Genomic DNA, 26196 nt, shown 5'->3' with positions numbered 1-26196 from the left:
GCGGCTGGAAGCGCGCAACGGAGGGTCATAAACTACAAGGGGGGGGGGGAATGTTATTTAAAATAATAATAGTTAAAAAAAAAAAAACAGGTTTGAAAGGCAACTTCACGTGATTCTAGTGCAGCTTTTGGCCTGCCTGACAATTTCGTCCGCGCGCGCTCCTCCGCTGCCTTCCTTCGCGCCCATTATTAAGTCCATTAGCGGCGTAAGTGTGTAAGTGTGTAAGTGTGCGTCCTGAGCGGCGGCCCCCCACCCACTGCGCTCCACAGCGACCGCTGCGCTCCAGCCCCGGCCCCGGCCCCGGCCCCAGCTCGGCTCGGCTCTCCGAGCGTCTCATTGCGGGCTTCACCGTTATTAGTGTCTCTCACATATATAACATGTCAGGCGCTGATTATATGAGTTGCGTGCTTGTTCAATAAAGGTGCCGCAAAGAAAGGTCATTAACTTGTCATTTGGATTACTGTAAATGCCTGCGCTCCGAAAGCCTCGCATCACATGCCAACTAATACTTAAATTCCACGCTATTAGCTCTTTTTTTCCCCCCCGTTTGATGTCAAGCAGAGATATTACGTAAGTATTTTGAGGGAAGCTGTAAAAAATGCGCTTCGAGTTTATTCCGAGGAATAGCGGCCGTTCGGTGACTGCGCTCTCTGCGCGCGGCTTCTCCGATGCTGCAAAATTAGCGGAAGGTCGTTTAGCGCAAACAGGGCGCTGGACGTCTGATTGCAGCTGCGGAGTTGAGTCGAGGAACAGTCTTATGGTAGACTACGCAGAGCCTCTGTCATTTTTTTTGTAAAATAACCACAGAAGAATCAAGCTCTAGTACATGATACATGATTTATTTAGCAGACGCTTTTCTTTTCTCCAAAACGACGTACATCTCGGAGAAAATGCAATCTGTGTACATGAAAGAGAGACATAGTTGCAGATGTGTGATTCTTAAGTAAACCTAGTTTGTTTCTTTCCACTGTACGCACTGATATTCATCAGTAGGTGCACAAAACTCAGGAGAAACGATTCCTCATCACCTTCCTACATTTTTTTTTAAGGTAACATTTACATACAATACAGGAGTAGCAGCTGTGTAAAACCCTATCTGAGCATGATCATAAAGTCCTGGTGCTTGAACACACACACACACACACACACACACACACACACACATTTTCGGAACCGCTTTGTCCCAGACGGGGTCGCGGGGAACCGGAGCCTACCCGGCAACACAGGGCGTAAGGCCAGAGGGGGAGGGGACACACCCAGGACGGGACGCCAGTCCGTCGCAAGGCACCCCGAGCAGGACTCGAACCCCAGACCCACCAGAAAGCAGGACCCGGTCCAACCCACTGCGCCACCGCGCCCCCCACCTGCTGCTTGAACATTTACACCATAAACGAGCTTGAGAGATGGGCGAAGTGAGTCCGGAAAAGGTGAGTTTTCAGACCCTTCCTGAATGTAGACAGAGTTTCAGCAGTTCTGAGTGAGAGGGGGAAGTCATTCCACCACAACGGAGCCAGAACCGAGAACCTCCGCGCTTTACCTTCCTGTGCGGGACCACCAAGTGAGCAGAAGTAGACGAGCGAAGCGGTCTGGCTTGGGTATAGCAGTTGATCAAGTCTTGTAAAGAGCTAGGAACAGTTTTATTGATGCATTTGTATAGTGTGCGTGCGTTGTTTGGTTTGTGAAATAACTGACAGAAATTATTATGGGAGCCATAGTGTTTTTTTTTTTTAAAGTAAACATGATGCAAGTTATATAGTTTTTTCCTTTTGTCTTTTGTTTTGCTGTAGCTTGTAGGGAGTGACCAGCTGGGGAACAAAGGTTGATCGATTTGTGGAACCTCAATTCTTTCTCTGAGCACAACACACAACTACAGCTCTCCCGAAAAATACACAAGTGAAAGAAATATCAATAGCCTTTTTGAGTGAAATTGAGGAACAAAGTACCAAGAAATTAACAGAAAAATATAGTAACAGTCAACATAAACTCTAGCTTCAAAATTTTCTGTTGCACACTGATGCCCATGCTCCCAGCACTCTCCAAAAAGCTCTCAACAGCTTTTTTTTCTTCTTTTTTTGCCCCCAAAAAACCTCTTTTTCTTGCTTTCATGTCGTTGAGATTTAAAGAGTCTCTTGATGCTTTCAGATTAACTGCACCTGGTACTCGTTTCTCCCTCGATGAGCCCTGACCAGGCGCGGCCCGCACCGTCCCGGCGGGGAGCCGCTGCGGTCATGCCCTCGCCTGCTACATCTGTAAAATAATAAGTGGAAAAATCGTGATGGCATAAATGCAGTCTGCTTTGTAAAATAACAAGAGAGACAAATCACGATGGGATCTGTATAGTTTTTTCAGTTTTGTATGATACAGACGGAGAAGAAAAGCCGCCCAGGTAAAAACAGGTAAAACTGATACAGATTGAGGCATTTATCTGGACGGTAAGGCAGTACAGCTAATTTATATCTATGAAAGTGCACGTATACAATTCCATATAAATTAAGTGATCAAATTAATACGTGCGGTAGTTACCCTCAGATGGATGCTTTAATACGGTTCAGGTACTGGTGAGATGCTGCAAACTGAGAAGAACAAAAGCGGACTGCGTGCGGCGTTGGGTCGTTGTTCTGCCTGATTTCCCAGGAGCACGGTGGCCTCTGTCAGGTATGAAATGCTTTTCTGAGCCTTCATTCCACGGTGGCACCGTGGTGAAACCCCCTTCAGTGGATCTTGTCAGAAGAGCTTAGGCAAAAACTTGCGTGACACGTGAAATTAAACATGGCCCCGGACTGTAGAGCAGCCTCCTTTGTAGTGAGTAGTTTTTGTTGCCAGTGCCGAGGGGACTCTTGTATTTGTTCAGTCTCCCCATCGACTCCAATTTCCGGGACGTGCTGCTTGGGCCCTCGGCTCGCCCTTTGATGTGGGCTCTGTGCCGACGCCACCTTACTGCGGCCCCCGCAGTCCGTCAGTCACGTGGCATCTAGGAGTCCGAGATGCCCTCGAGACCAATAAGGAGTCCGTAGCCGCAAAATATCGGCACATCTTTAGCACGGTACCATTCCACGACACGGTATCACGCGTCGACTTCAGCGCAGTGGTCCGTCTTTACTGCAAGAACATTTAGACAGCATATTTACAGTACCACGGTAATGCATTTTCATCGCTGTGCTGAACCAAAGATTTACTGCATTCCAGTAGCGCATTTTTATGACAGCGTGGTAACGCATCTTTACTGTAGTACCGCCTCTCGTTTTTGCCACAACATGATAATGTGTCTTTACCACAGTACAGGTACTGACATTAGGTGAGGTAATGGTTAGGGGCATTGCTTTGTACTCAGAGTACCCAGGTTCAGATCCTACCTCTTGCTGTAGTACCCTTGATCAAAGGGGTCAGCAGGTGGCCTAGTAGTTAGAGCTGTTGCCATGCAACCCCCCCCTCCCCGTAATACACTTGAGCACGGTACGGACCCTGAGTCGATACAGTGAAAATTACCATGCTGTGTAAATCAGTGTTAGCAACTCAAGGGCGCAAGCAGTTTTGGAATAAAGTGTCCAATAAATAAATAATAGCAACAATAATAATAGAGGGGGGTCTGGTGGTGCAGTGGGTTGGACCGGGTCCTGCTCTCTGCTGGGTCTGGGGTTCGAGTCCCGCTTGGGGTGCCTTGCGACGGACTGGTGTTCCGTATTGGGTGTGTCCCCTCCCCCTCCAGCCTTATGCCCTGTGTTGCCGGGTTCGGCTCCGGTTCGCCGCGACCCCGCTCGGGACAAGCGGTTCAGACAACAATAATAATATGCTGCATATTTACTGCAACATAGTAACTTATCTTTGCTGCAGTACTGCAGTAAATGTGTGGTAAACTAATTTGTGTAATGTTTGTATATCAGCAAACACATCAGCACATTACAGCTTTGTAATAAGGCCGTGGCGCTCGACAAGTCGTGGGGCTGGCAAAAAAAAAGTTATAATTTTCATGTTTATTGATTGCAAAATGAGATGTAGAGTCTGTAGTAAAACAGATTTCGAACTGGCTGTGCGAGTAGTAAAACACAAATGAAAATCTTTGGCGGCATATTTTAATACTTTGTCAGATGTTACCTTAGCGGCCGTTCCCTTGATGATTTTAGAGGACACGCCGGGCAGACTGCCCGCGCCGGGGGTTTGTGGGTAAAATTCCCAAAAACGTGAAATTTGACCACAGCGGGAAACACATCACTGACAAAGAGTGATGGGTAAGAAAACAGGGTAATCCTTTAGAATAATTCTGCGTTTGCTTTACGGAGGGGGGGGGTGGTCATCCACGCTGCCCCTAAACATTCTTCCTTTGAAGCAAACGCGTCACCTGGAGCGTGAGCCGTTCCGCCCCGGTCCCCTTGACCTTGGATGTTGTTTCAGATGCGCGTGTGGACCGACCCTTTGCCCCCATGCAGGAAGAGCGCCTCCAGGAAGACGGCATGTCATAGCGAGGGTCGCTGGGGTCGCTGTGGTCGCACGCCTCCATCTCCCGCCCGTCACGTCCAGAAGGGTCGTGCCTGCGAGCGCGCGCTTCGTCGGCACCGAGGCTTCTGGGAAATAGCAGCGAGATTGAGGAATTCGTTCCGCCAGCTGTATGCCGCCCGAACATGTCGCCGATCCCCAAAGTGATGAACGCGCTGCGTCTGGGCAGAGTAATTATCGCCGTCGTTTTGTGTTCACCGGCACTTCTGAAATCCTTGACACGTACATGTGTTTTCCTGAAGTCCGCACACAGTTATGAGATCCCGAATCTCTAATTATATGAACGAGTCAACAGGTGGCGTGGTGGTTAGAGCTGCTGCCGTGTAACGGAAGGTCCTGGGTTAGAATTCCGCCTCGTGCTGTCGTACCCTTGATCAAGGCAGTTACCCTGAATTGATAGAGTGAATATTACCCTGGTGGATCAGTGGGTAAATCAGAGTAGGTAACTCGGTGTGGAAACGTCACGCTGTAAGTTGTCTTGGATAAAGGTGTCGGATGAAAAACGCTTATTGATGATGATGATGATGTTCATAACTATAAATGACCTGCGACGAGCTGTCCCGGGTACCTGTCCTCGCGCTGCGCGTCCTGAGTGGCGCAAAGGTGAGTTGTCGCATCGATCTGCCCCCCAGCGCAACTGACTCCATCTTTAATGGCAGACACCTGCTTGAATTAAATAGCCAAAGTTTTCATCAAAGTCAGCAGGATTCTCGCCTTAGGGTGCCAGTTTTATAGTCTCATATAAAGTTCTGGAAAAGTTTTTCCGGCGCCTTCGGTGCTGTCGAGTGGGTTTGATTTTGCCAGAGCTCTTTGGGAAGCGGGGCTCTCCTAATCGGCCGTGCGGTCTGGGCTCGGCGCCACCACCCGAGCGGAACACGTCGTTCCGTCCGACTTCTCCAGGAGTCGGCGGCTCTCTGGCCCGGCCTCTGACAGGACGGCGATCGCAGGTTAACAGCGTGGTGTGTGTTCGCTGGCGGAAACGGGCAGTCCCTTATGTGCCTGCAGTGTCTGATGGGAGACGGGAGACGGGAGATGGGAGACGGGAGACGCCCAGCAGCAATTTCGCTGTAATACAGCTCAGTATAGTTTAACTCATAGTTTTTTTTTTTTCTTCTTACATGTCTGCATTAACATCCCACTGTAGTACTGTTGAATTATGTTGCTTACCCAGAATTGGGTAAGAATAAGCAGGGTGGAAAAATAGATAGTAAAGATTACCCTGCTGTGTAAGTGAGTAAATCGGTGTATTTTACCTCCTATTGTAAATCGCTTCGGAGAAGAGAGTCGTATAAGAAATAGTCAACATGCTTTCTACTCATAAAGCAGCGCAGGTCTCCAGTCCAACTCAGTCAATCAGGAGTTTGCATGTTCTCCCCATCTTTGTGTGGGTTTCTTTCAGGTGCTCTGGTTTCCCACCACAGTCCAAAGGCATACAGTATATTTATGTTTTATTGGTGCCCCTCAGTTGCTCTGCAATTAACTACTCTCCCATCTAGGATGTATGATGTCTCACTCAGTGCTTCCAGGATCTACACAGGACCACTGTGACCCTGCACTAGACAAGCAGTTACTAATGGTGGATGTACAGTACCTTTACCTGACACTTTTCTCTAAACCATCTTACAATGTTATACAATTATATACTCATTTCTAGAGCTGGGTAATTTCCTGCCCCAATCAGTTTAGAGTAAGTGTTTTGCACAAGGGTGCTACAGTAGTAGGTAGGATTTGAATCCACAACCTTCAGAGTCCAAGGTTGCAACTCTACCCACTACACCATCAGTCACCCCCGCATGCTGGAGCAGGGAATAAATAGTCTATTCTCCATTGTACATTAGCTCAAAGGTTCAGGACCCATCAGAAATCAAAGCCACAGAAACTGGTTCTGCCCCTTGCTCATTTATTCCCAGTTCATTTCTGGCATCAGAAAGTGTTGAGGTCTGATCCTTCTCCGTTTTCTCCCGCTCAGAATGCTGTTATTGCTGTCGATATTTCCGACCGTGTTTCGGTTTTTGCGCCAGAATACTGCTTTAAAAAGTCTTCACACTCGTGGCTGAGTTATACCTCTCCCCCAGTAGGTGCTGGTGTAACAGCAGCAGAGAAATCAAAAATACAGCCTGGAAAGATTGGAGGCGATTTCAAATATTGACTTTAACGCTGCCTGCCGTTATCAGCCGTGTACCAGTTACCATGATTACCAGCTTCTATAAGCTTCAAAAAATCAAAATGGGAAAGCGCTGTTCCACATCAGCTAAATTTAGATTGTCAGGGCACCCAGCGCACAGATACCCAGGAACAAATGACCCAGTGGCTGATGAGTACATCTGACAATGGCAAACAACTTCCTTCTAAACAACAAAGTGCTCATTGGAATAAAAATGTGCTTCATTTGCAGGCTGACAACTCATTAACATACATATGAGATGTTAACTGCTGAGTCTAAATTAATGTACTGTGTGATGCAATTAGTTTTACTCGGGGATTTTCCTCCCTTTCGGTTTTAGATCTACTTCAAGTTATATGTAATTTAATTATATTTAAATCTGCAAGCATCTGATAAGACAGAGACGGTGTGGCGTGGTTGCGGTACGCTGTGCTCATCCGCTCAGGAAATACTGTTGGAGTTCAAAAAAAAGACCTTGAGGGTTCAGCTGCCCCCACAACGTCATGGCGCTGAGGAATCGGTGGACAAAGTAGTGCGCGTACTGGTGGAACTGGAGTCAGACCCAAATTCACAGGTGACAACATGGCAATGATGCGGATGCTAATAAAACAACATCTGTTGGAGACCTTTTTCATCGCTGATGGTGAAAACCGGGTAACGATCTTAACTGATGGTGGTCCTGCTCACAAAGGGTTTGTAGGAATCAATTTTGGCCCCGATGTGGAGCGAGTTCCCTCTGTCCCTCATAGCTGCTGAATCCATCCCAGCATTCAAAAAGGGCCTCAAACCCATCTCCTTCAGAGCCACTTCTCTCCTGATCTCTTGACAGCTACATAAATGAGTCCAACACCATCTGCTGTGATCATCTATGTATTTGCTATTTGAATATCTCTTCCGTAGGCAGCTAAGTGAGGGATGTGAACCATCAGACAGACGAGCTATGCGCTGAGAATCCTGCGTCTGTGCCTAAAGCTCTTCGTCTGCTGTTGATGCATTTCTCTTTCCATTGAGCTGTACGTCTCTTTGGAGGTAAGCGTCTGAAAAATGGACGAATATACATAATGATCAAACGTGCAACACTCAGTGGCAGCTGATGTCTGATTTGAAAACCCATTAATGGAGCAAAAGTAAGCACGGTTACCAGATTGGCCCTTAACCCTAAACACATTCGCTGGCCCTTGAAGACCGCATCAGTCCGGAGGCCCTCGGTCTGAACCGTGACTGGTGTTCGCCTTCAGAGCACAGCGACCGCGGGTTGCCAGGGGGCTTTCTGGAGTCTGGAGAACCGCGCTTAGGATGTTCTATAATACAGTTGAACATGGTACTGCTTTGGTTATAGACAAGAACGTAGCTGTCAGTGTGGGACTGAGAAATGATGCTACTGATGAAACGCAAGATGACAGCAGTGTTTGTTTCTCCGTTATTCATCGCTGGTTAATTCTACTGTGGGAATACAGGATTTGGGTTAATTTTTGGAAACAAAAGAGCCTCGACAACAGATGAGCGACATCTCTGAATATCAAAGCGAAGGAGTACGGAATACATGGGTGATAGAAAGAGGCTCGCACACACTCTCATTTATTGATGCATCGCGTATTTAGCGCAGTTAATTTTCGGGCATCAGTTCAGAAAGCGCTGTTACTTGGAGTATTTCCTAAGACCTGATGGCGACTCTGTGCGTTTTTCTTCCCTTTTTGCCGTTGCTGGTGAAATATCCTGTTTCAGTGTCACTTGGGCCCCATAGAAGGCAAAAGCGCAGCGTGACCACAGTGTTCTCGCAGGAAGCGCTCATATTCCCACGTTTGCTTTTAGAAACAAATTACAGGCGGGGAACATAAGGGATTCCTCAGAGCCGACGGGGGAGATGGCAGTAATAGCGAATGCATTGTCTGGGAATTGTGCGGCGACTCTTACATTCGTCATTTGTCCAGAACCTCTGAAAACGTCTCTGGGAATTCAGCTAGAGGTCAATCTTCATAAAAATAAGCACCTCCGACTTTGTGCTGCTGTGCCTTGAATTCGAGTTTACATAAAGTGAAATAACTAAATAGTTTCGCTTGCTTAGGTTTTAAACCGATGCCTGGATGCTGAATGTTGTGAAAAGGTTTATGATATTTATAAATACTATTATGCTTACAATCATATTTTATAGTTATAACATTATACATATTAATTCTATACAAATAGCTATGAAATATTCTATATAATTATTATATTTTATAATTAATTAACAATTAAATATGTATTATACTTAGCTGTAAAAAAGGGGGCGCGGTGGCACGGCGGGTTTGGCTGGGTCCCGCTCTCCGGCGGGTCTGAGGTTCGAGACCCGCTTGCGGTGCCTTGTGATGGACTGAAGTCCTGTCCTGCCCCCTCCAGGCTTGCACTTTGCGTTGCCGGGTTAGGCTCCGGTTCGCCGCAACCCCGCTCGGGACAAGCGGTTTCACACAGTGTGTGTGTGTGTGTGTGTACTTAGATGTCATAGGTGTGTATAGTGAGCTGCTTTCAGTGATTAACCATTTATACAGCACAGTATTTTTTTTACCGTAGGGCAAGTACCTCGACCAAGGGCATGACAGCAGGTGCAGGACCTCGACCCACGGAATTTCAGATTGCAAGGTGCCAGCTCTAAGCGCTGTGCCCCCTGCTGTTTGTACTTCCTCCATATGTATCCTGTCTATTCAATGTGACTCCTAGTGCTGAAGCCCGGAAACCCAGCAGTTATATTTAAAAACTGTGTTTTATTGAATTTAACACCGACTGAACTGCAATGCAGTCACCTAAAACTCTTGAAGAGAGGAAGAAGAATCTATCTGACTTTTGCAAACGCCACACTTTAAATGCAAGCAGAATAAAACAAATAGAAGCTGCACTGTTTTGCGGGAAAACTTGCCAGAACGCATAAGTTCACATTAAATCCAATATACTCTGGAAAACGGGTGAATTTTCTGAAGTCAGATTTGATCAGAACTATTTGTGCAGAAAATGGTCGCACGTACAGCCTCAGTAAATTCAGCTTATTTTTTATTTGACTGTTTTTTTTGTACCCGGTTTCTGTGCATGTGACACTGCAGTGTTAATCAGGAAATGTGAAAATTGCTGTCGTGACTTGAAAGTGCATTTGGAGTTATAAAATACACGCCTGCTTTCGGAAGCACAAAGCATCAGCGCTGATGTTGAACCCAAAAATAATAGCAGAATTTAGCACTGGTACGTCTCTTCTTATCGCTGTGTGTCCAAATCAGACCAACTCTTCCCATGCTGTGAGGCCCGAAATTTGTGTATAATTCCATTGAGTCTATTGGTGACATGCATCACTGACTGCTTGTTTCATTAAAAGCTTTACAGTTGAGAATTCAACCATATATTTGCTCTCCAGACATACAGATACATTCATACATATTTACATACATACATACATAGTTAATAAAGAACATTTATCCCAAAGGAAATTCTCGTCAATTTCACTATACAATGCTGCTTCAAAGTATATGAATCCCTTGTGTACCCTAGTTTTTTGACAAAATTATTTCATCAGAAGTCTTTCTCAGACATAACAGGTGTGTCCATGTTGATTTAGAGAAAATCTTGTGTAGAGGATACAAACGGAACCAGTGCAGGTGCAAAAATAAGTGAAGCCCAAGTTGCATTGATTAAACTAAGTAGGTAAGTAGAATAAGGTGTGTAAATCATCATTTATTCAAGTTTATTTTAAGATTTAAATTTTTAAACTTATTGTAATATTTTATTTAATTTTTAAAAATAGATGTCACATATGGTGGCATGGTGGCACAGTGGGTTGGCCTGGGTCCTGTTCTCTGGTGGGTCTGGAGTTCGAGTCCCGCTTGGGGTGCCTTGCGATGGACTGGCGTCCCGTCCTGGGTGTGTCTCCTCCCCCTCCGGCCTTACGTCCTGTGTTGCTGGGTTCGGTTCCGGCTCCCTGTGACCCCGTATGGGACAAGCGGTTCAGTCTGTGTTTGTGTGTGTGTGTGTGTGTGTGTGTGTGTGTGTGTGTGTGTGTGTTTCACATACTTTCACGCAGCACTGTTTATCTAGTTAACTATACATAATACACATTTATACTCTTCAGGGCATTAGTGAATACAAATATATAATTTAACACACAGGGAGGAGGACAGATGTCAAGACTGAGTTGTAGGTTCTCTGCAGCTGCTTCTAAAATCAACTATTTATATGACTCTATCTGTGCAATGTGGGCTTTTCGGGGGGCATAAGAAAATATTGATAATCATTCTGCTGCTTCTGAAAGAGGCTCAGTGGACATAGGAAGAGGCTAGAAAGATATCTCTGTCCCCGTGAGAAGACCGAAATATTATTTCCCCATAATGTAGTGGATGAATGTATACGGGTTCCTACCAGCCGTGATCCACAACCATCCTTTCCACAACCTTGAGGTGGTGAGAAGCAGGAGAAGCAAACCATGCTCCGCCGTGGAGAAAAAGAGCGGACGCGTCTTCAGGCTGTGGAAGACGGACCTCGAGCTACATCCCTTTGCTTGAATTAGACTGTTTTACACCGTCCCCCTGCGGTGCGGCGTTTCCTCATTATAATATCGTTTGTGCCCTCGGTGGGAGACACAGCGGCGAACATTCATTTATGATGCAAAGATGCTGGCAGGACACCAGTTTATGCTGATAATGGGGCAGGAAATTTAGCGCCAAACAACATCAATATTATATAAAAGAGCATAACATAACCGGATGAAACATAACGTAGGACAATGTGACGACGTAAAGTAACAAAAACGCGGCATAACCACGTAACATGGCACAACGTAAGAAACTAACTCTGGGATAGTGAAACGAGGTTCCCTCGGAAAGGACGTCTCGTAGCACTTCGGTTCCTTCCTCTTTGGCAAACGTAATAATATTCCCGCAAAAAGTCGGGAGCTGGAGCGTTTGCACAGAAATCCAGGCCTCGTAAGGCAGGCACTGTGACTCCTGTGAAGTAGGGAATCTAATTCGCCGATTACACTTCGTTACCCCAATTTGAACCCATGTCTGAACAGAGGCCTCAGCACCTTCAAACCTGGAGCCTTCGCTACTCTGTGACCCATAAGGCGAGTGACACCCATAGTGATATATTTACAGTATATGAATGAGCTGGGGGGCGCGGTGGCGCAGTGGGTTGGACCGGGTCCTGCTCTCCAGTGGGTCTGGGGTTCGAGTCCCGCTTGGGGTGCCTTGCGGTGGACTGGTGTCCTGTCCTGGGTGTGTCCCCTCCCCCTCCGGCCTTATGCCCTGTGTTGCCGGGTTAGGCTCCGGTTCCCCGTGATCCCGTATGGGACAAGCAGTTCAGAAAGTGTGTGTGTGTGAATGAATGAGCTGTGGGATGGCACTGAGACCGTGTTCCAAGGCTGCAGGTTCGAGCGAGCTGTTTCTTTCACCTTTCGGTGTGTGTGTGTGTGTGTGTGTGTGTGTGTGTGGATGTTCTGACCTCCTCCTCCGATCAGAGATTGAGGCCAGCTGACAACCCTAAACCACCCTTTGCGTGTTGATGCGCACGTGGATTGCTTGCGTGCAGCAACTGTAAGTAATATACAACTGTAACAATTATGCAGAGCACATAAATTCCTGAAGGGAACTAGCAATCATCATAAAACAGCAATTCCAGCATTATTTCAGTACATTTGTAATGTTTATTAAACACTCGGTGAAAGTATTACAAGGGCGTTTTTTTTTTTTTTTTCCCCCCGTTTTCTTCCCTATGAACTCCAGCAGTTTATTTCTGAATCACAGGATGTGTGGAAATAAAACATCGTCGAGCGTTTGTAGCGTTTTGCTCAGCGGTGTTAGGCTGATATGTCAAAACACGCAAAGCATGTTTCATAACTGCCAGCAGAATTGAGTGAGAAAAATTACTGAAACCACCAACAATTATGTGTTTTGACCTTCTGGCCGCTGGCAAATAACCCAATCGGACCGATTATGCAGCCATTCTGGGATGAAAACTTATGTATTATGCAGTCATTTCCCAATTAAACAACACATTTCTCAAACAGGAGGGAAAGGTCACAGGACCGTGAGCAGAACTTTGGTTTGGCAAATAGCACTAGTTTGGTCATATTTTCCAGTATTAAAATTACTGGAGTCCTTTAGGAATTTAAAAAAATTGAGAGAACAATTTGACTGACCACATTCATCCTTGTGGCTTCATTCTGTGCACCATGCGGGACATTTTTCTGCATGTTCTACGCCAGATGGGCAGAAGAGCCAGGTTCAGGTCCTGCTCCTGCTGTAGGAATTGATGTGTTCTGCTTAGCCTGAACCGATGAAGTAAAAATTACCCTCCTTTATATATGAGTAAATCGCTCTAAGTAGCTCAGTGCACAAAAGTAACAAAGATAAGTAAAATAATGTAAATCTTTGCTGGATATTGAGTATACTGCCAGTCACAAAGGTGTCAGATAAATAGTGTAATTGCACACACACACATTTTCTGAAACCGCTTGTCCCAAGCGGAGTCGCGGCAAACCGGTGCCTAACCCGCCAACACAGGGCACAAGGCTGGAGAGGGAAGGGACGCACCCGAAATGGCACACCAGTCCGCTGCAGCGGGACTTGAACCCCAGACCCACCAGAGCACGGGACCTGGTCAAACCTGCTGCACCACCACCCCTATGGTGTAAATATAAGAATCCAAATCTGACTTCAGGTTATGTATTTACACTGATGTTTATAGATTTATCAAATATATGTAGCAACACACCTTACAATAAACACACGATTATTGAAGCACAGCTTGTTTCTTTGATTCTGTCATTGTCTTAGTGCACATATTCCCATAGCTGCACGCTAAAGTGCCGTATGAATACGAAAATAGGTAGATAAAAAGTAACAGGTGCTAACAGACTAACTTATGAAGGTTTCGAGCGCTCAGGAGGGAGGCGGCTCTGAAGATGGGTTAGAGACCCTTCTTGAATGCTGGGATGGATTCAGCAGCTCTGAGTGACAGAGGGAACTCATTCCATCACACTGGAGCCAAAACTGAGAACCATCTGAAAACAACATATACATTATGTTGTAAGCAGTGGAATATTAATGTCCATTCAAATGTGGGTATGGATTATGATGTGCACTCGAGAGGCCAGTAACGCAAATAGCGTGTTGTTTCCGAAAGACCTCTTGTGCTGGCCAGCACCTCGCACATGTTGGTCCATTTCAAAGTAAATGGGTGTTCTTCCCAGGATGCATTGCAAAGAGGGCTGATTTGTGGACTCTAGCCCTCGTGCGTGAAGGAGTACAGTGCCACGGACAAAAAGGTAGCATTTTTACTGTGATCCTCGGAGCTGACAGCGCCGCGGACAGATGTTTTCTGTTCTCCCACACACTGGCACAAATAAACCGAACGGAAAACATCAAAGGCGTGAAGAACCGCTCTCCTTTCTCAAGGAGGCCACATCGCCCAAATGTGCTCAATAAAGATACGGCGCTTATCTGGCTCCGCGTTGCACACGTGCCCACACGTATTGCGTACGGCCGCTTCTGATTTGCTCCCGATCGAAATCCAATGTGACCGATAATCAGCGGAATGCGCTGAACTGACAGCGTTTTCACGGTGCAGCTCAGAGTGTCACAGTGACGGGCGCCTCCACCCAGAAAGCACGGAGAAATAACATCGTACGAGCTTTGATCCCACTCGCTGTGTGCTTGGGATTCCCCACCATCTTCTGCTATCACAGCAATGTTAAAAATTGTGATTATTGCAATTATCATTTGAGAAGATCCTAAAATCAAGACTCTTCACAAGAAAATCCCTTTTATTTTCCAGACTTTGTAGCGCTTCTTTTTGAGTGCGTACAGGCGTTCAACCAGGCAGCGAGGATAAGACAGTCATTTCTTACTTATGCTTAAAAGTGAAGAATTTCTTTGTGTGTTTATTGATTCTGAGCAGCAGGTGGCACAGTGATTAGAGTCATTGCTTTGCAATTGAAACACCCAGGTTTGCGTCTCCACTCCTGGCGTAGTACCCTTGATCAAGGTACTTACCCTGAATATATACAAGGTATATAAAAATTACCCTGCTGTATACATGGGTAAGTATCTCAGTGGACAAACCCCATGTTATATGTCACCTAAAATCATTAGATAAATGAAAAAACAGTAATAAATTATCCCTACATTCCCAGCAAGAGCATGGAACTTGTCAACCTCTAACCATTCGAAGAGCCCACTCACAAAAGTTTCAAAATCAAAAATGTAGCCTTTATGTGGCGCTATGAGCTACCTCTGTCTCTCACAGCTGCTGAATCCCTCCCAGAATTTACGAAGGGCCTCAAATCTATCTCTTTCCGAGCCACTTCTCTCCTGATCTCCTGACAGCTACATAAATTAGTCCAGCACCTGCTATGATTATGTACGTATTTGCTATTTGAATGTCAGTAATAATACATAAAACTGATAGTCGTAGTAGTAGGTACCTCACATGTATGTCACACAAGCAGTGCGCTGGAGGGGAAGAACAAATCATAAAAAAAAGGTAAACAGGTAAACATCACGGAGCCGGAACCTCCTGGCTCCTGCACCGGGGAGCGCGGGCTAACGGCAAATTAGTCAGAACCCGTTTGTTTCAAAACAAATGCTTAGCAAAACACGTCTGACAGATGAACGTGGCAAACGAAAGAAACCCGCCGAAGCAGAGCGGCAGGACTTCAGGGGCTTTCGAAAGGTGTTTTTCAACAACCGTGTGGGTATTTCTGGGGTCCGTAACTTTTGCGGAATATGTACGGCTCATGTGTATATAAATCAACCGAAACACCCCCCTCCCCCTCCCCCTCCCCCCATTCCGCCCAACTCCTTTAAAACATTAGAAGATCACACACCATCATTTGCATCACGTTAGCCCGGACTGGCCGGTCGACTTCCCTCTTTTAGAGCCAACACTTGTCACCACTTTCTGTTCACTTTATTTGTTCTCCCTGTAAACACTTCAGATGCTGCTGTCTCCTCTGCGCGTGTCAAACCGTTGCTGGAATTTGTTTATTTGAACCACACGTGGCCTCATTTCAGATAATTTTGAAATTCCCATCATGCACCTCCTTTGAACAAAATGCACATCAGCAAAAAAGAGGAACCTGGAAATACTGGAAACCTGTACTAGCGCTCTGATTTTCCGCTGAAATTAGGAGGAATGTTCCGGAAACAGCGCTTGCCAAAGGCACTTTTTAATGTGATGTAACTGTAAGTATGTTTAGTGGAGGTGCCTTAAAGCAACGCCGAGGCGCAAACACTCCTTCACACAGCCTCGCACTCAACGCTTCACACACTCACGCTCTTTCACCATCTGCTTATTCGGCACAAGTCCAATTCCGGTAAACTGTGGTAAAACACCGACGCTGCAGACATTAAAAGCGTTGGATTGCTGTGCTTGATCAGAGACACGGAACATGTGAGTGTCATTTGAAAGTCATGCATGAGTTCATTACAAATACCAGTCATGGAGGCCCTGGGCAGGTCACCGCGGTAAATCCAAGTGGTACAACTGGAACAAGTGAAAACTCCTCCCCATCCACAGCCGCGTGACTCGGGTCCTCGGTGGATCGGTGGCACGCACACATACCGTATACAGTATAATACATACAACGTACATATATTTCCTGCGATGGACTGGCGTCCTGTCCGGGTTGTACCCCCCTCAGCTTCCGGGATAGGCTCCGGTTCACCGTGACCCTGCGCAGGAAAAGCGGTTATCGAAACTGGATGGATGAACGAATACACGTCTGTGTAAATAAGGACAACAATTATTTTAATTTTATTTTTTCACGAAGAAGGCACTTTAACGACTTATTTTCATGACCGGATTCATTAATGGAACAAATAGACATGCACTATATACTGTACAGACCATCAGTTCTTTTAACAGACAATATTTTGTAAGAAATAAACAAATTAAAAGGTCAAGTGACACCGGTCCTTTGGAAACAGCAGCTTGCAGATACAAAGAGACAGCTCAGGAAAAACATCTTCGCCCAGAAAGCATTTCTCCGTGAAGGCAAAACACGCTCCGAGCTTTGGAGAGAAGCGCCTGCTAAATGAATAAATGAACAAATAAAAATGAGTTCTGAAGCACAGGAGTCACAAGGCCAGCCGCAAGCAGCATCAAAATCCAACCTGTTCAGAGACAAGGCCTCGGGACGCCTGGGTACCGGCCTTGTGCCCAGCGGGGGAGGAGGGTTCGAGACGCTCCCCCGAAGGTGGAGGTGCGCCTCCCGAAGGATGGGCTCAGTCACCGTGCTCTGTTCAGCCGGTACGCACGGGTTCGATCCCCATCTACAGAACCCTCCCTACTAAGCCGTATCTCAGAGGCGCTGCCCGAGCTCCCGAAAAAGGCTAAACATTTATAGACCCCCGCTTGGCCTCCCTGCTGACACATTAGCATATCTGTTAGATTGGAGAGCGATGCGGCTGAGGTACCATTATCTAAGAGCAGCCTAATTGCCCGGAGGCCCTGGCCGCGCTGCCTCCGAGGCTCTAATGGCCCCGACGGGCGGTTTTGCCCTCCGCTGAGGAATTAGCGCAAACACCAACTCTGTGGCATGGGATGCCGAGAGTGTGTGAATGTGTGTGTGTGTGTGTGTGTGTGTGGTAATTAACAGTAACATTTACACTGTAGGATATTCATTCCCCATTGGGCTCCTTGCACAAGCATGTCTTCCGTTATTATTATTATTATTATTATTATCTGTAAAAAAATACGCTCGTGTTTATCCTGAAATTTCGTAATTGTAATGGCACTTTTCTAGGTGGGACAATGAAAATGGTAACTGTTTTCACTCACAGCCCTGCCGTCGAGTGTTTGCTGCTCCCACCATCCAGCAGGCTTCGGCACAGCAGATGGAAAAACACCACAAATATTGAATGGTAACTGACGACACCCCCACCCCATTGCGCTTTCCTAAAAAGTGGTATTTTGCTCACTTTCGACACTTCGCAATCAAATCGTACTACACCGATACTTCTTCATAACAGATATCTATGTAGCACTATTCCTGCACAATATTCTAAGGATGTCACACTATATTATGGCTAAATGAATATAAGTTACTGTATAACCCAGAGATCCCAGGATGCCGTTCCCTTGTCTTATTTCTATTTATCACCATAAAATTTGTATTTATTATCATATCTGTATTTGTATTGTGTGTTTCTAAGGCATTTCTGTATTTATATGCGTGAACTACGTTTACTGCGCCGAACACCCGAACCAGCACAAGCTATACTTCGTTCTTTTCTGCTGTACACCTGACTGTTGCGAAATAGCAATAAGCGGTTATATAATTTGAGGTGTGTTTTTCAGAAGATGACATTCTGGCCCAACATTAATGTTTCTCTGTTTCGTTTGGGATTGTCGGGGATTCAGTGAATGAAGCGCCGACGGGCCCAAACACCACAGCACGGCGAACCGTGTTCTTTCCGGCGCTTTCCGTGCCTCGCGGTGTCGTCCCAGGGCAATCCCTCTCCGCCGTCGCTGCTTGGATGCAACGCAGCTCCAAGGATGGAGATCCGTGCTCGTGACTAATCAGGCGGGTGCTGCTCGTACTTAACCTGAACTGCTTCAGTAAAATACCACGGTGCGAGCGGGTAAAGGTTAACAACTGTTTACAGCATAGAGTAGCATTCTTGGACAGAAGCATCAGTGCCATTTTACCCAGTTGGAATATAAATGAAGAAATACATTTTAAATTGCTTTCTGGCTCTCCGTTCAATGAGAACAGCCAAAACAGGTCAGTTCTTAATTCTCCTATGGTAAATAGGGTAAATACGGAGTCTTCCAGTAATACTGGCCTCGGCGAAGAAAGAAATTTCCTGATTATGTTTAAAAAATAGGGATGCAGTCAGAGGTCTTACATATTAAAGTCAGATTAATGTTGCAGGGATTGTTTTTAGAGGAAACAATGTGTGATGAGGACATCGCATCCACCGCCCAACGATCAGCGTCCTTCACAGCTGCTCATGTAAAGGATGGAAGTCCCACAACTTCTAGGATAAGCAGGCATCATTCTCTTTCGCTGATCTTGTATATATTTTGCTTGAAACCATTTTTGCTAACAGTTTTGTGCTCTCCCAACACGTTTCCAGGTACAAATGGCCATCGTGCCGTCGGCTGGAACCATGCATTAATTTCCCGTCTTTTGGGCCCCGCCGACGTTTCGGGATTCACGTCGGCTCCCACGTGAAAACACTGATGCGGGCATTTAAATGAAGCCCTGATGGATGGGATGGAAATGGAATTAATGCAGGGTTGCGGGGGAGGGGGAGCACGAACGCCGCTCACCTCTCGCTCGGTCCGCCGTCATCTTTGGCGGATCTGGCGGCTCTCTGGCGGATTTCCCAAGGTCCCCAAAGAGACACAGCTCTGCGGGATGTCTCAGGGGGCCTTCAGTGACCAAGAAAAGAAAACCACGAAACTGAGAGTAGAGAGCGAGTCACATACATCACATATGACTGTCTGATGCACTTTTTTGTGCACAAATGTTACCCTGCTTGATCAGTAATATATACGTAAAGGTGGAACAGCAGGGGTGTGGTGGTGCAGTGGGTTTGACCTGGTCCGGCTCTCCGGTGGGTCTGGGGTTCAAGTCCTGCGTGGGGTGCCTTGCGATGGAGTGGCATCCTGTCCTGGGTGTGTCCCCTTCCTCTCCAGCCTTACACCCAGTGTTGCTGGGTTAGGCTCCAGCTCACTGTGACCCCCCCCCTGCTTGAGATAAGTGGTTTTGGATGGTGTGTTCGTATGAGGTGGTACAGGAGGTACTGGTTTCCTCACAGTTCCTGAGCTGTGGGTTCAGACATGGGTTTGAATCCAGCTTAGTCTATGTGGAGTTTACATGTTTCTGTAGGTTTCCTCACACAGTCAAGAGACAAGTGTTTTAAAAGGACTGGTGGTTCCCAACTGTCCGTAGCGCGTTTACGTAAATGAGCGTGTGGGTCTGCGATTGCCCTTTAACTGACCGATGTCTCGTCCATGGTGCACCCTGCCTCGCAACCTTTTCCAGGAAAGGCTCTGGATCTCAACGACCTGCACTGGACAACCAGTTCTTGATAATGGATAGATGAATTGATAATTCGTGTAAGGCAACTAAATTCATGTTTTGTTTCGTCCGTGTCGACGGGGACAATGGTGAAACTAAAGCTATCGTGACCAATAAGAAAGTGGTGTCAACGACTGAAGGCTCAGCTCTGTGCAGCAGGTCAAGCTCTGTGAATGGGTTCCAATACAGCATCTGTGTCCTTAAATATCCTGATTGCTACCCAGTTATTGGTAAACAACTTGAGAGCATTTGTGGTGTAATTGATCTCTGGAGGAATTCCTCCGTGACCTTGACGTGCGTGATTTCCCAGCGGACCCCGCCATGCAATCCGGAATGACACGAGGCAATTCGAGGTCTTTAACCGTTAAGGAATATCGGCCACGTTCCCTACCAGACTTGTGAAATTTTGGAATAAATGGCAGGAAAGCATTTTTCTTCTTACCTTTAAATATTTATTTATTCACTGCTTTTTTTCCAAAACAACGTACATTATTAAACTATTACACCAATTTACCCGTTTATACAGCAGGGTAATTTACACTGTGTAATTCAGGAATAGTACCCTGATCAAGGACACTACAGGAGGGGGGGATTCAGATCTATTTGCTTCTATTGCAAGGCAGCACCGTTAACCACTCTGCCACCTGCTGGTTCTGCTTCCTTTTTTATCCTTGTTTTGAACCCCACCTGTGAGTAAGGTACAGCACTTACCCAGAAATTTTCCAGTATGAAAAAACTGACCAGCTCTATAAATGGTTGAATAAGTATTAGTAGCTTAGTGCTGTAATTTGCTTTGGAGAAAAGTGTCACGTATATAATGAAGCTTCTATTAGTGCTGAGAAATAGACAGCGACCCTCTCACGCAGTATGCACACCCCCCTCTGGGGCACTCTGGGACGGAGCGTGTGGCCTGGCACCTGTCTCGCACCTTCGGGCCCATCCTCGCCGGGACTCGATGGAGAGACAGAGACACATCGTTCATTCACCCCCACCCCGTGGTCCTCGGCCCGGACGCCACCGCGGAGAGGAATTTAATAAAGCCCACGTGACTTGTGTCGCAGTTCGAACAGCAGCCACTTCTGCCTCGGAGCCGAATGTTCATTTATCAGTTTATTTATTAAGTCTGGGACACTTAATCATTTTATTTTAATTTATTTTTCAGCAAGAGCAGCAACACTGGGTCACGGCTACGTAAAAAACAGAAACGGCAACATATTATGAATTTATCCAGATACAAAACTGGGACAAAATCCTGCAAAAAAAAGAGTAAAAAGCCAGTGCCATTGTCTGAGAAGTTCGCCATCCTAAAGGGTGTCTGAGATTTGTAGGGCTTATATGTTCATTTTTTTAGCAGAAAAAAATGTATCCCTTGGGTTACCTATTTATTGTGTTTTGTTTACAGAGGGGTCTTCCAGTTTGGAAACCGACAAAATTATATAGGACATTTGAACATTTCATGTGACGTAACTGCAAGTTCTTTTGGAATGAGAGGAACAGGCATCTTCTGCTCTGGTTTCTTTGTTCACCTCCAGCCAAGGAGCTCCACCCACTGAGGTTGAGTCCCTATTCTCAGAGGGGGTCCACATGAACAATTAGTGCGCGAGTAGGCCGGTTACACGGGATTGACGTCTGTAGCGCACGTAAACACGGTAAAAACAAGGGTTATCCTCAGAAGGCACGTTCTTCGATCAAAGCGCACCGATCTGAGGGCGCTGTCAACACTTCCCACTAAAACACCGGCGTTTGTCCTCTTTGTTCTCCTCTGAATTAAAAACACACAAAATTCAGATTTTTTTCCAGCGCCACAAACAAATCTTACGAGTTGGAGCCCCTTCAGTGTTTCCTCACCTGTGGAAACCAGCAGGCCCACAGTTTGTTTGTTGTGTTGCCGTGCGCCAGCCCATTGCAGCATCATTAATAAAACATATGTCACACATGTTGGTGGTTTTCTGGGGTCACTGCTCTGAAGGATATGGATTTGGAGCATTGTTTGTGTGGGCGGTCAATAGGTCCAAAGCAAATGCTCATACATTCTTAGAAAAAAAGCCCCTATAAATAGGCAGCTAAAATGTTAATAAGGGGGGTGCGGTGGCGCAGCGGGTTTGGCCAGGTCCCGCTCTTTGGTGGGTCTGGGGTTCGAGCCCTGCTTGGGGTGCTTTGCAATGGACCGGTGTCCCGTCCCGGGTGCGTCCCCTCCCCTTCGGGTTTTATGCCTTGTGTTGCTGGGTTATTCTCCGGTTCACCGTGACCCCACTTGGGACAAGCAGTTTCAGACAGTGTGTGTGTGTGTGTGTGATATATATATATATATATATATATATAATTCTCCCTCTGTGTATGTGTATATCTGAAAACACATACGGAGGGAGAAGCATACATATCGGTCCATATCACAGAAAGGCGAAGGAGCCTGCATAACCGCAGATGAACTCAGACACAGAGCAATTAATTAGTGTCTGCAGACCGTCTGCTTCTATCAAATGCTGATTAATCACTCGAGCGGCCAAGGCGATTATACGACAGATTAACCTGCTTATTCCGCTATGGCGCCCACAAGTTTTTTTTCCCCAATATAACGGTGGGAAAAAACAGTTGAGCATCACAGCGGAAATATTTTCGATTGAAGGATGCCACGTAGACCATGCTTACCACGTCACAGATAAAGGCCTTTTAATCTTTTGTTGACTGCAGGAAGTCCGGCGTCATTGTTTTTTTGTATCTTACCAACCCGTTAAATGCCAATTTCTAGATCTGGGTTTTAAGAGTGAAATCAGACAATAGGTGGCATAGTGGTTAACGCTTCCATCTGTAGGCTCATGTGTTTGAATCCCACGTCCTGCTGTGGTACCCTTGATCAAGGTGCTAACCTGGAACTGACACAGTAAAAATCACTCTGCTATGTAAATTAGCAATTTTCTGTAAGTCATTTGGGAGAAAAGTGATGCGTTGATGAATAACCCCTTGTAAATAGTGTATGTTGCAATGTAGTCACCTTGGTGAATAAGGTGTGTGGGCTTGTAACGCTACATAGTATCCGTTGTAAGTCGTTTTGGACGAAAGCGTCTGCTAAGTGAATAAATGTAAATGTAAGTGTCAGATGAAGGAAAAAATGTATATTTGGATCTTTCCTTGAGGAAACACACACCACAAGCCTCCGATGTCTTTCTAACCAACTTAATTACGTTAATAGTATAAAGCTGAAAAGGCAGATACATCCATTAAGTGTAATTGTCCTTTTGCCAGTTGTATCCAACATCACAATCGAAGTGGTGCTCAGTTGCTAAGAAGAGTCCTTGAAAAAGACATTTAAAAAATTTGCATACTAATTTGCATGTTTCCTTGGGCCATATTAGTTTTCAGGTACACCAAGGAACTGATGAAACATGTAAGTACAGCAAAAACATTTCATAACTCGTAACATTTATTGCTTGTTTTAGCAGCTCTCCATTTATCAGAGCTAAAGTTCCGTCCATTAACGCGACCGGATTCGTTCCTGTAGCGATCCTAGGTGAACGCCTCACTCTATGAAAGCAGCAGCGGAAACCTTCACAAGACTCGAACCAGCAGCCTCCAGGTTCTGTAAGACTGTGTCCTCAAACAACTACGCCACCTGTTGTCCTTATGTGCAAGATCACACATTCGGAGCCCTCTTCTCACGGTTTTAAAACATCACCGCATCATACATTTGCATTGCAAACATGGAAAATCGGACCTTCAAAGCATAAAATGCCCATAAAGGCCTTTTAAGCCTCTCGTATGCTGTTAATATGGTAATAAAACATGATTAATAATGCAACGTAGAATACTTTTCAAATGTGGACTCCGATACCCCCTTAAAAAAGTGCTGAGTACAGCCAGCTGTGGCGATGACTAATTAACACAAACACACTTGTGTTTTATAGTTTTCCATGCATTATGGAGGTGCTCCCTGGGTAGGGAGGGCCCATGAGGAGGCCAGGTGGGTCACTATTCTGGAAGGTAATTAGGAACCCCTGCACTGACAGGTGATATAGCAGCATGACCCCACCCCATGTTGGGCGTCACTCTGACACACACCCAGAGTAGCAAATCCACTAACGCCAGCAAGGGTGGGTGTGCTCAGATATGCAAAATAGATGGAGTTTTACCTGTTCTTTGTGTTTGTATTGTTGCTGTACTCGTGGGACAATGCAAGCATCCGGGTAGCGACACTAAAAAGGTGTCTTTTAATGAACAGTTCTTTGCTGATCCAAATTAAAGTTATACGTTGGGGTGTGGTGTGGGATACCAGTTGTTAGAGCTACGGCTTCGCAATCAAGTTCAAATCCATGCTCCCTCTATTGTGCCCTTGAAAGTATTTGCCCTCACTTAATACAGTAAAAATTACCCCGCTGTGTAAATGGATGAGTAGGGGGGTGCAGTGGCGCAGTGGGTTGGACCGCAGTCCTGCTCTCCGGTGGGTCTGGGGTTCGAATCCTGCTTGGGGTGCCTTGTGGTGGACTGGCGTCCCGTCCTGGGTGTGTCCCCCTCCCCCTCCGGCCTTGCCCCCTGTGTTGCCGGGTTAGGCTCTGTGACCCCGTATGGGTCAAGCGGTTCTGAAAATGTGTGTGTGTGTAAATGGATGAATCAGTAGCTTTGGATGAAGACATCACAGATGATACTGGAATGAAAATAACCGAAAACAATTAGATGGGTGCTCCTTCCTGCTTTGTATTTTTTCCTTTACTGCTGTACTCACCCATCTACTGCTACTGCATTCTTTATGTTGGACACCATAAATTTAAAGCAACTCAACATTATGGAAATTGGAAGCAGCGAGTGAGAAGATGGACCAATTGTACAGATGGGAAAGCAGAGTCTGAGTGAAGTTTTTTTTTTTTTCTTTTTTTAAATCTACAGCTTTCACCTTGAGTGGCAGGTAAGGGTCACAGTCATTGGAGTGATCTGAGCACGTACAGGCTGGATTGACAGGAGCAGCTTGATGGAGAGCATCTCTGCACTGTGTGCTGCTTGAGTCTGACGGTTCGAAGGGCTTAGAGAGGAATTCCTGCATCATCTGCGTGAGACAGCGGGGTGAGGGCAGTGGACATGTTCAGCCCGATACGCTTCCCCACACAGTGATGTGATTATAGTAGTGTACGGATATCTCTCGGACGGGGGTTGGTTCCTTCGTGTGCTGCTTAAATCTCTGGGCTATTGACAAGGAGTTGGAATGAGGGCACAGCTTGCGAAGAGCCTCTGCTCTGAGCCATATCCGTTGGCCTCAGCCACCATGTTCATCGTAGTCCATAATAATAAAATCTGAACTCAGTAAAGGCAATTTAAAGACAATGTACCGCATGCAACAGACACTCGGTATACGGTACACCGACATCGGCTGTCTGTTCTTAATGCCAGCATCGGTAAGTAACAACCAATAAAGGGTTAGACACGCAGATGCCCTCGGTTTATTTACGGGTTAGCTTCTATGAAAATCTCAGGTACTGTCATGATGAGATGGAGATGTGGAAGTTGGTGGACACAAGTGCAGAGTTTATTTGCAAGTGCAAAGGTGATTGGTGCAGGTTCTGGGAAGACCTGAGATAGAATAAACAAGGAGGCATTGACGCTGAAGACAAGGCACAGGTACACAGGAGGCAAAAACACCAGACCACTGACCACAAGGCAGCACTCCCCAGGTAGGGTAGGGCAAAGAAAAATGACCATCCCAGGCTCTTCCTTTAAAGACCGGGTTGTCGACTGAATAATTGTTTAATTGGCCGATTGTCAGAGCGGAAAGCGTATCTTCAAAAATGTTCAACGCAACCACACATAATGTGAAAAGCCACTGTTCAATATAAAAAAACACAGCATGGAAAGTGTCCAAGATACTGTTAGGCACATGAAGCAGGAATGATAGGTTGTGACCGGGGAGGAGAGCCGGTGAGGAATCGGGAAAGTCCACTTGCATGCTCCCGTGTTGGTCCTGATCTCGCTTCTCCTGTCCGATCTAGCTTCTCTTTTCAGTTTGATGTCCAGCATGGGGCTTGAACCCAACAGGAGTGTTCCGGGCCAAGATTCCACAGATGTCTATGATGCAAAGTGACTACCCTCCCCATAGCTGATCTTAATTACTCTGGGAACCTGACCTCCTTCTCCCGCTGAGTTATGGCACCTCTGGGTTTATATTACAAGTCTGCTTTTGCCCTAATCTACCCATTGATCTTATTGCATTGAGTGCATATATTTCATGGGCAGCAGACAGGACGGGGCAGTTCATCAAACGGCTACTGCCGCCACAGCGGGCCGTGCTTGGCCTTGCCCAGGGTAGCAAGCAGGCCGCACGCACGATTTCGGCGAACAGGATTCATGGCTGCGGTGCGGGATTTATTGGCCGCGCCCTTTGCTTGATGTGATTTATTTGCGGACACCCACCGCAGATGGTTTCGATGTTGGCCACAGTCTTTGCCCTGCATGACTCTCCTTTCGCCAGAAAGTTCATTGTACAGGTACAGTATGTTCCCTCTAATAGAAA

The 26196-nt window shown here is 46.2% G+C and overlaps 1 long non-coding RNA gene across 1 annotated transcript; it reads left to right on the top strand.

The window, feature by feature from the left end:
• Positions 1-714: 714 nt before the first annotated feature.
• LOC108937663 (uncharacterized) lies at positions 715-9496 on the top strand. Its single transcript, XR_001966360.2, has 3 exons — positions 715-760; positions 7556-7684; positions 9206-9496. It is a non-coding gene; the product is annotated as an uncharacterized LOC108937663 (long non-coding RNA).
• The last annotated feature ends 16700 nt before the right edge of the window (positions 9497-26196 follow it).

The sequence above is a fragment of the Scleropages formosus genome, chromosome 7 (genome assembly GCF_900964775.1).
Source record: "Scleropages formosus chromosome 7, fSclFor1.1, whole genome shotgun sequence".
Lineage (NCBI taxonomy): Eukaryota > Metazoa > Chordata > Actinopteri > Osteoglossiformes > Osteoglossidae > Scleropages > Scleropages formosus.
The sequence above is the reverse complement of the archived record's forward strand: the minus strand, read 5'-3'. Positions and strand labels throughout refer to the sequence as shown.